Source organism: Apium graveolens, chromosome 11, assembly GCF_009905375.1.
Source record: "Apium graveolens cultivar Ventura chromosome 11, ASM990537v1, whole genome shotgun sequence".
Lineage (NCBI taxonomy): Eukaryota > Viridiplantae > Streptophyta > Magnoliopsida > Apiales > Apiaceae > Apium > Apium graveolens.
Window position 1 is genome coordinate 141,791,164 of NC_133657.1, and position 10,711 is coordinate 141,801,874.

The following is a 10,711-nucleotide window of genomic DNA, read 5'->3' on the forward strand; positions in this document are numbered from 1 at the left end:
AATGGGGCGCGTTCTTAGGGCGCGCCGTCTTCTTTATGGAAAGTCAATCCTTATCATTTCCTAGATTTCAGGCGTTTCTCCTTCGATTTTGCCTATCTTATCAATCTCAATCTGAATATCGTTTATACCAATTTTTGGGCATAACAACTACCCTCCAAATTCCATATGTCATTGAAGATGGGATTGAAATTTTTCTCCTTATCCTTATTAAAATCTGTATAAACATATTTTCCAACATTTATTTTACTAGGCGCGCCAAATTGGCAGAGGACTTTATATACTCAATGTTCTTATTTTCCATGCTTTTTAAATTGCTGTCAACTTTATAAGGCGCGCCTTCAAGAGGGCGCGTCCTAAAATTTGAATGGATTCGAAACGGTTTCCCTTATTCTTCGGGAATCGTGATTGACATGACAGATTTGACAGCTGTCCTTTTTACCTATAAATAGGAGTCACTGTTAGTCATTTTCATTTTTACTTTTACTCTCCCTTTTCTTTTTATTTTCTCTTTCTTCACCAAAAACTTCAACTCCAGCGGTGACTTTTTGCTCAGAATCTTCTCTTTCGGCTACCATTTCCTCAGTTTTTTTTCCGATCATCCTCTTCACCATTCGAAAAGGTATGTAAAACTTCTTTCTTTTCTGAATTCCATCACATAAATCACATTGCATGCTACTTTGTCTCTTCAACTTCTTTAAATGTTCTTGAAGATATACATAAAATTGTGTATGTATCTGTGTATGTATATATAATTTCAAATTTTTACTGACTTAGATCCAAAATTATTGAGTTTAACCGTTAAACTGATGTTTTTGAGAATTCTAATCGTTAGTACCCTTATGCCTTAAAGACTATCACTTATGACCATCTGTGCCTTTAAAATCTGCCAGCAATTTAGGACGCGCCTTATCTTTAGCTTATAATCTGTAAACGACCATAATAAGGCGCGCCTGTTTATAGTAAAACCCATCCTTATGAATAAACTATGATTTTCTTTATGGCGCGCCTTCTCATGAGAGGGCTTGTTTTAGAAGGGAGTTGACATAGATCCTAGGAAATATTCTTCTCCTACACCTCCCCTTATCTTCTTTGCCTCATTTATACTTTCGTATTGCGTTCTTTTGCATGGGGCGCGCCCTCAACATTTCCTTTGGTTTTCTTGACAGCTGGAAGACGAGGGCGCGTCCTCTCCTTTTCACCCTTTCAAGAATTTTCTCACCAATTTGAGGATTTATTCCCCCCCAAATACTTACTTCAATCCTCAACCTCCAAATGCCCACCACACTCCTGAATTTCTGAACCGGGTGGCGCGCCTTCTTCAGGATTCCAAAGAGGGTACCTTGATGGCAGATTCCTCAGATAATTCATCCACGGATAATATTCTCTTATCTCGTAGGCGAGGCAAGCTGAAGCTGGTCCAAAAGGATAGATCCCCAATCCCAGATAGGACAAAACTGGACGATGATGATTGGTTCAAGAGTTTGAATGCTGATAGATATAGAGGTATTGAGAGGGGCGTCAACGTAGGTGCAGGACCCTCTAAAGTATCCTACAGGACAGTATCCCCAAGCCCATCTCCTCAACACACTGAGGGCGCGCCTACGTCCCCCGTTCCTGAGGGCGCGCCTGAAGCAAGTGCGTCCCCTCTTCGTGATGAAGAAAATTTCTTTGATGAGGACTCCTTCCAATTTTCCACCTCTCCTGAACCTTCTCCAATCCCTTTCCACCATTGGGAAGTTTCTGATAGTGAATTAGATTTTGACTGAGATGAATTTGAACCATGTACTGAAGCTGTGAAGAAGCGTTTCAGGAAGGAGCATGGGAAGCTTTTCTGTGTGGGCCTGTCTTCAGCCTGTTCAGATGAGCAACTAGGATGGCTCATGGAGTTTTATGATATGGAAGGCATATGGGCGCGCCCTTTAAGCATGATGCGGCCCCATATCTTTAATTATGGGAGGAACTTTAAAATCCCCAGAATGGTGACCAGCCCCAAGCTTGTATCTTTGGGTATAGGCGCGCCCTTACATCCCTATCTTAGGGAAGTGATAGAACTGTATGACGTGGCTCCACTCCAACTTTCTCCCAACAGCTACAAGTTTAATTTGGCTCTATTTATCCTCTATATGGACTTGGTTTTTCCTCAACCGTCAATGGCAGAAGTTGCTTATTTTTTCAATCTAAGGAAATCTGACCATGGGTACTACTATCTGGTGGTGGACAAGCAGCACAACAAGAAGGGTTTTTCCTCTGGCAAGCTTAGCCATGAGAAAGGTTGGAAGGAAAACTTCTTTTACCTGTATGACGTTCCCAGAATAAGGATAAGATTCAACAAGTCACCGAGTAAGGGCGCGCCCTTTCATTTTTTCCCTTGTGTTATTTCTATATTTTTTCTTTCTTTTCTCATCCTTATACTCTTTTAGACAGACCAGCGTCCAAACCCCTTAAAGGCCAGCCCAAAAGACGAGCTGAAGCCCTCCTTAGAGTGGCTACTGACAGGTGGAACTTAAAAACCTTAGTCACTCGAACCAACTTGATGCGAGTAGGAATCCTTTCTGACCAAGTAGGAGTGAAGTGCAAATATGTAAAATTTAGGAAGGGTGTTCCTGTTTCTCGTGTTATTGACTTAGACAGTGAAGAAGAAGCTGAAGGAGAAGAAGAAGAAACAGAGGATGGCTCCTTACAAGGCCAAGATCCTTCAGGTTCACTCATTGTAGAATCTAAAGGCGCGCCTTTTCACTATTGGCACATCCTACTTCTTTCTTGTTAACTCTTTATTGCCATACTGGATAAAAAACTTTCGTTCATTTAATCTTTTCGCGTCTTCAAGACGCGCCCTTTTACTCTAGGTGTAGCATTTTACTCATGTTTATCAATGTTGTCTTTATCAATTGCTTTTATTTATTGCATCGTTCAACATATTTAACTGTCGTGTTTAATTAACATGTCTTTATGTTTTGTGCAGAAATGGCTCCTCCAAGAATCTCCAAGTCTTTTGGGGCACGCCCTGGTGATAAGCCTAGGCCCAAGCCAAAGAAGGATGCTCCTGCTGCACAGGCATCCGTTCCAACTTCTGCCTCCATCCCTCAAACAACACCTGCTCCAAAAAGGCCCATAATTGACCTTACAGAAAAACAGGGCGCGCCTAAGAGGCATAGAGCAGAGGACGCGCCCTCTGGCTCTTCTACCGCCTTGAATGCTCTCGGCCCCATGGGTTCCCTTTATGTTTCGGATGAAGAAGTGGAGTAGTGGCAGGCCATGGACTTGGGGGATGCTGCTCGTGCTTCTATAAAGGCATCTTGTCAATTGTTCATCCATTCTACTCGAGTGGTGGAAAAGCTACTGGAAGAGGGGGCGCGCCTAGAGAGGCTTCAAGAAGACAACAACATTTTGAGGAACACCCTCAAAGACAAAGACTTTCTGCATGCCAAAGACATTAAAGCTGAGGATTCTGAGATTTCTTTTCTCAAGGATGAGGTTGTCAATCTTACTTCTCAGCTAGAGATTGCCAACAAAAAGGCCACCTCTCTCCATACTGAGCTTGGTGCAGCCAACCTGAGGGTTGAGTATCTGGAGGAACAGCAGAAACTAGGCTGGCCTGATGAGAAGGGGGAAATATCTGATGAGGCATTTGCCAACGGTTTTCATTTCTACAGAGTTGGGGTTGTGGCCAATGATCCAGATTATTCCTTTGAGAAGTTTGGGGAAGAGACTGTTGCTGAAATGGTGGAATTTAAAAAAGAGCATGCTGCTGAAATCAAGGCGAGGAGGATATAACTTGGGTTGGAGGAAGAAAAAGGGGAGGGCGCGCCACAAGAGGGAGTCTCCAAGGACGCGCCTGAAGTTGATCCCACTATCCCTCTTCAATCTATTCCTCCAACAGACCAGTCTCAAGGCGCGCCTTGATCATTTACAGCTTTAAATTTCAAATACTTATGAGGAGCCAGCCCTCTTTTGATGCTGTGCAAAGTTGTATGACTTATTTTTCTGCTACTCTTTTATTCTTGTATGTATGACTCGTCGTTAATTTCATCTTTACTCAAAAATTTGTTCAAGTACTTTGATTTTTTCCCTGGCAATCATATGTTTCCATGGAGTATGTTACTATATGGCGCGCCCTTTAATATATTTTCTAGTGTAATTTCTCTTTTGTGATTTCAAAGTTGTCATTGTGTCATTTAGATCTATCGTCTCTTTCTTCGTAGTGCTTAGATATAAGGGCGCGCCATATACCAGTTATACCTTTGCAATATTTTAATTTATTAGTCCAAAGGCGCGTCTTAGTTTAGGGAGCTTTTGCCTTAGTCTTATTTTGTTGGCCATGTGCATTTATTCCCTTCATCCTTGTCTACTATATCTGTCTTGATTATGAAGCAGGAGCTATCAGATAGGGCGTGCCTCAACATAGGGCGCGCCATTGATGTTTTTCAAATGAGAATTTTCATGTCAAGCAAATATAGTAATTTTGAAGTAACTTTTCTCTTTTATTGATAACGCGCTCTAGTGTGTAAATTACACCAGTCCCATGGCTACTATGCTCTATGGGGAAATTATTTGAAAAAAATTTCTTCCTTCTGCTAGTTTCGAGGTTCGCAGTCATACGTACTACCCCCTAGGCTAGGAGGAATTTATTTGCTACAAGCCTATTACATAAGAATCAAAACAAGAAAATAAGGGGGACACAACCACACCCTACTGATAATACTTCCGCAAATGTTCTGCATTCCATGCTCGAGGAATAAGTTTACCATCCAGATCTTCTAAGCGATAGGTCCCTTTCTAGAGTATAGCTTTAACTTTGTACGGTCCTTCCTAATTAGCTCCAAGTACCCCGTGCTGAGCTATCTTAGTGTTGGGCATAACCTTTCGCAACACGAGATCCCCAACCTTGAACGATACGGATTTTACTTTTTTATTGAAATACCTTGCGACCCTCTGCTGGTATGCAGCGAGCTTCAATTGAGCGTTTGCCCGGGCTTCATCTAACAGATCCAAGTGGAGCCTCTGGTTAACTTCCGCATTTTCCTCGACGAACGCATCTCTCCGTAGAGATCCTGCTCCTACCTCCACGGGGACCATGGCCTCATACCCGTAGGTCAGCAGAAAAGGGGTTTCACCTGTGGTCGACCTAGGTGTCGTGTTGTAAGACCAAAGGACTATTGGCATTTCTTTTAGCCAATCCCCTTTCTTCTCTTCTAACTTTGCCTTCAAGGTATGTTTTATGATTTTGTTTACGGCTTCTGTCTGACCATTACTCTGCGGATGATAAACCGCGGCGAAGTCTTTTTAAATCTTTAAGTCTTCACAGAGCTTCCTTAACTCCTTACTATCAAATTGTTTTCCATTGTCTGAAATGAGCTTGTAGGGAATACCAAACCTGCATACTATGGAATTGAACACAAAATCCCTTATCTTCTTTGCCGTGATCGTGGCTAGTGGCATAGCTTCTGCCCATTTGGTGAGGTAGTCCACAGCTACCACGGCGTATTTCACACCCCCCTTTGCTTTGGGTAACTCTCCAATGAGGTCAATTCCCCACATGGCAAAAGGCCATGGGCTTGTCAATGAGGTAATGGTGGATGTCGTGGTGTTGGAATAGTTGGCGAACCGCTGGCAACGATCATAAGCCCGGACAAAATTGAAGGCATCTTCCCTCATAGTCGGCCAGTAGTACCCTTGTCTGAGCACTTTTAATGCCAAGGAACAACCCCCCGAGTGATTGCCACAAATCCCTTCGTGCACCTCTCTGAGAATATAATTTCCTTCTTCCATATCCACACAGCGTAACAGTGGCTAGTTATATCCTCTCTTGTATAGTACCCCGTCATATTCGACATACTTCGCAGCTTGGTACCGAAGGCGTCGAGCCTGCAGTTTATCCTCTGGTACAACCCCTGTCTGAATATAGTTATGGATGGGGGTCATCCAGCTTTCTTGTGGGATTTCTTGCGTTTGAAACACCTCCACCTTCGGGATACTTGGTGTTGGATTTTAAACGCAGCGGGGGCATGGCAAAACACTTTTACACATATAAAATCCAAATAAAAGCATACAGATCATGAATAAAAATTCGAGGGATCGAATCTAACCTTTAAAATAATTCGGAGACGGCCATAGATCCTTAGCAGTTGCTCCTCAAGTGTGAAGCACTCCACCGGTATCCACCAAGAAAACGATGTTAAGGAGGAGGATGGAGGTGGAGAGAATTGGGTTTTCCAAACTTTTTTTGGGTTTTTGGGGTTCCAAGGTTGGAATAAAAATAGGGTCTATAATAGTATATTTATAGGCAAAATTTTCAGCTGAAATTTTCCCATAAATAATATTATTATTATCCCATTTATTATTCTCATTAATAATTAAAATACCTTTTAATTATTAATCCTTTTTCTAAACACTTTAGAAATAATTCTCTCTCTTGATTTAATTTCCAAAAATTAAATCCTTAATTAATAATATTAAGAACTTTTTATAATTAATTAAATCTCATTTAATCAATTATTAAATTTGCCAATTAATTATTTATTTCACAAATAAATAATTATTAGCCATTATTAATTAATTCCTCCACCATTAAATCATTCTCTTTTTATGGTGTGACCTTGTAGGTTCAATATTAAGCCGGTAGTAGAAATAAATAATAATAAAACTATTTTATCATTATTTATATAAATTCTCTAATTTATTAAATATGATTAATTAATTAATCACATTTATTCTATATCGTGAGGGATACTTCTCAGCATATCGCGACTATCCGGATAATATGAATTCACTGCTTAGAATACCAAGAACCTATTCAGTGAATAGTTATCGTACAATAAACTCCTTCTACCCTACAATATCCCGATTAAATACAAGGCATGGATCTCGTGTCAAGCCTATCTAATTCAATCACTTGCTTACCATTTACTATGCGTAGTTTTATGCAAATTAGAAACTCCTTTCTAATTTCATTTACTCTGGCCAGAGATTCCCGAACTAGCATAAGTGGATCAGTCTTGAACATTCGCTTCCTTCACTGGAAGGGGTAGATCCTTTATTGATCATACACTATCTTCGTGTACAAATTCCTATACCCAGTAGAGCCCTAATAATTGTCCCTGGAGACTAAGAACTAAACCAAAGCATAGTTCAGTGTACACAAGATGACTATGATGACCTCAAGTCTAAGAATACTTGTACAACTATCACTATGTGAAAAACTGCTGACACGTGAATGAACTCCATCAGTTGTTCAGCTGTGCGAGTCATGTTCAGTGAACTTATTTCATAATAAGCACCTACATACTAGCTATAGTGTCACCACACAAATGTCTATGAGAACAGACATCCTTCATAATGAAGCAAGCATAGTATGTACCGATCTCTGCGGATTATTAATTATCAGTTAGTAATCCTACGACCAGGAACTATTTAAGTTTAGAGTTATCATCTTTTAGGTCTCACTATTATGATCTCATCATAATCCATAAAAGGCTTTACTCTAAACTATGGTATATCTTATTTAAACACTTAAATAGATAGAGCCCGTAATAAAAATAAAACAAGTCTTTTATTAATATCAATGAAATCAAAACAGATTATACAGGAAGTTATTCCTAAATCCTAATACATGATTGGACTTAGGAAATATTCCTTTCAATCTCCCACTTGTACTAAAGCCAATCACTCTGGTATCTAATACCCATCTTGTCTTTATGACGATCAAAGTGACTTTCAGAAAGTAGCTTTGTGAGTGGGTCTGCTATGTTGTTATGTGTATCAACTCTATTTCAATACAGTACAAGAAATGTTACCGCGCTCCCACTAACCCTTTTGTAGACGCATGGTTCATCTACGTTTTTGATAAAATCAAACTCTTTGATTGTCTCATCAAAACGAATGTTCCATCTTTCGAGAAGCTCGCTTTAAACCACATATGGTTCACAGCAGCTTACATACTAGGTTTTCTTTTCTCTTGGAAAGAAAACCATCTGGCTATTTGCCAGATCTCATAGTCGTAGTAAGTGGCAATCGCAAGCAAAATCCGAACTGATTTTAACAGGGCTACAGGTAAAAGGTTTCATCAAAGTCAATCCATTGCCTTTGTTTGAATCCTTTTGCCACAAGCCTGGCCTTATAGGTCTCCACCTGGCCATCTGCTATAATCTATCTTTTGTATGCCGTATACATAGATTCCATTCTGGATTTCATGGCACTATGCCATTTCTCTGAGTCAACACTACTCTTAGCCTCATTATAGGTCACAGGGTCGTCATCATCAATGATCGACAACTCATTGTCATTCTCAATGACAAGGCCATATTACCTCTCAGGTTGGCGAGACACTCTCCCTGATCTATGAATGGGCTGTTCCACAAAAGGTTGTTCAGTCAGAATAGGTGTTTCCACTTGCACCGTAGTAGTTTGTGCTTCTTGAACTTCATCAAGTTCAATTTTGCTCCCACTGTTTCCTTCAAGGATAAACTCCTTTTCCAAGAAAATAGCATGTCTGGAGACAAACACCCGATGATCGGTGTAAAAGTAATACCCTGAAATCTCTTTAGGATATCCCACAAAACTACATTTTATGGATCGAGATTCCAGCTTATCTGGGTCAACGTTCTTGACATAAGCTGGACATCCCCAAATCTTAACGTGTTTAAGACTCGGTTTCCTTTCTTTCCATATCTCATACGGAGTTTGAGGAATAGATTTGGAAAGCACCTTATTCAGTAAATATGCTGAGGTTTCCAATGCATAACCCCATAGGAATACTGGAAGATTTGTATAGCTCATCATTGACCGAACTATGTCTAACAAAGTTCGATTTCTCCTTTCAGATACCAATCTGGAGAAGTCCACTGGGAGACTATACCATTTACTTTGAGATAATCTAGAAACACTCCATTAAAGTATTCACCACCTCGATCTAATCGAAGAATTATAATACTATGTTTAGTTTGTTTCTCCACTTCATACTTATATTCTTTGAACTTTTCAAAGGCCTCAGACTTGTGTTTCATCAATCACATATCCGAATCTAGATCTATCATCTATGAAAGTAATGAAGTATGAAAATCCACCCATGGCTTGCTTAGACATTGGTCCACATACATCTGTGTGTACCATTCCTAGCAAATTTGCAGTCCTCTCTCCATGTCTACTAAATGGAGACTGCAGTGCCACTATAAAGTGAGATTTTCATCATCCCTTTTCTTTTATTAGTTTGTTCAATCTGAAGTAAATTATGTCACATTTATACAGACCATTATTTAAAGTACCACGTTCATAAAGAATATTATCTCTAAGAATAGAACATTCATTATTCTCAATAATAAATGAAAATCCAGCCAAGTCTAACATGGGAATAATATTCCTCACAATCGAGGGAACAAAATAACAATTATTTAAAACAATAGTCTTGCCCGTAGGCATATGTAAATGAAATGATTCTACATCTACAGCAGCAACTCTTGCTCCATTTCCATCAGTAGAATCACCTCCTCTTCCTCACGAGTCCTACTTCTCCTTGGTCCCTGCAACAAATTGCAGATTTGAGAACCACAGGCGGTATCTAATACCCAAGTAGAAATTTGATTTAATGACATATTCACTTCTATCATGAACATACCTGAATCAAAAGCGATAGTCTCACTACCCTTCTTCTTCTTCAATTCTGCAAGGTAAACCTTGCAGTTACTCTTCCAGTGCCCCACCTTGTTACAGTGAAAGCAAACAACTTTGCTCTTGGGGTCTTCAGCTTTTGGTGGAACCGGCGTTTTCTCACCTACTTTCTTCTTCTTGGAAGAGTTCCTCTTCCTTTTCTTAGGATTGGAATCTTCACCAATTAGAAGAACAGAACTCTTCTTAGGGGGAAAATTCAATTCCGCAGTCTTCAACATGTTGTGGAGTTCAGGCAAGCTGACATCCAACTTATTCATGTGAAAGTTCACAACAAACTGCGAGAACGAACTCGGAAGCGATTGCAAGACCAAGTCTTGGCTCAGCTCCCCATCCATGGCAAAACCAAGTTATCCAAGACGTTCAATCAAATTGATCATCTTAAGTACATGGTCATTCACAGATGATCCCTCAGACATCCTATAACCGAACAACTCCTTCGATATCTCATATCGAGCTGTCCTCCCCGCCGCATCATACAACTCTTGTAGATGCATTAGGATAGTGTGAGCATCCATATGCTCATGTTGCTTCTGTAGCTCAATGTTCATGGAAGCTAGCATGATGCATTGAGCAACATTTGCATCATCTATCCACTTACGACACACAACATGTTCATCATTATGTGCATCACTAGCAGGTTCAGTAGGCTTAGGTGAGTCAATCACGTATTCTAGCTTCTCAATCCTGAGAACAATTCTCAAGTTTCGAAGCCAGTCAGCATAATTAGGACCAGTCAATTTGTGAGCATCTAGTATGCTCCTGAGTGATAGTGCAGAAGACATAACGTACAAAGTAAATCTGTAAATGATAAACACATAACAACACTTAGCAAATATTCGTTTTCATTTCAAAATACTATATGAATCGGGTCTTTATTCATAAGTGGCTCCCACTAGTTTACCTAATTTATTCAACCCCTTACGTGAAAAATTAAGCATTCATAATGCTAGTGGGAATAGGGATCCTACATTCCATTACACAACCCCGGCTATAGCACGAACCGCCATGTAATGTTCAATAGGCAGACAACTCTTGTCAATTACATCTT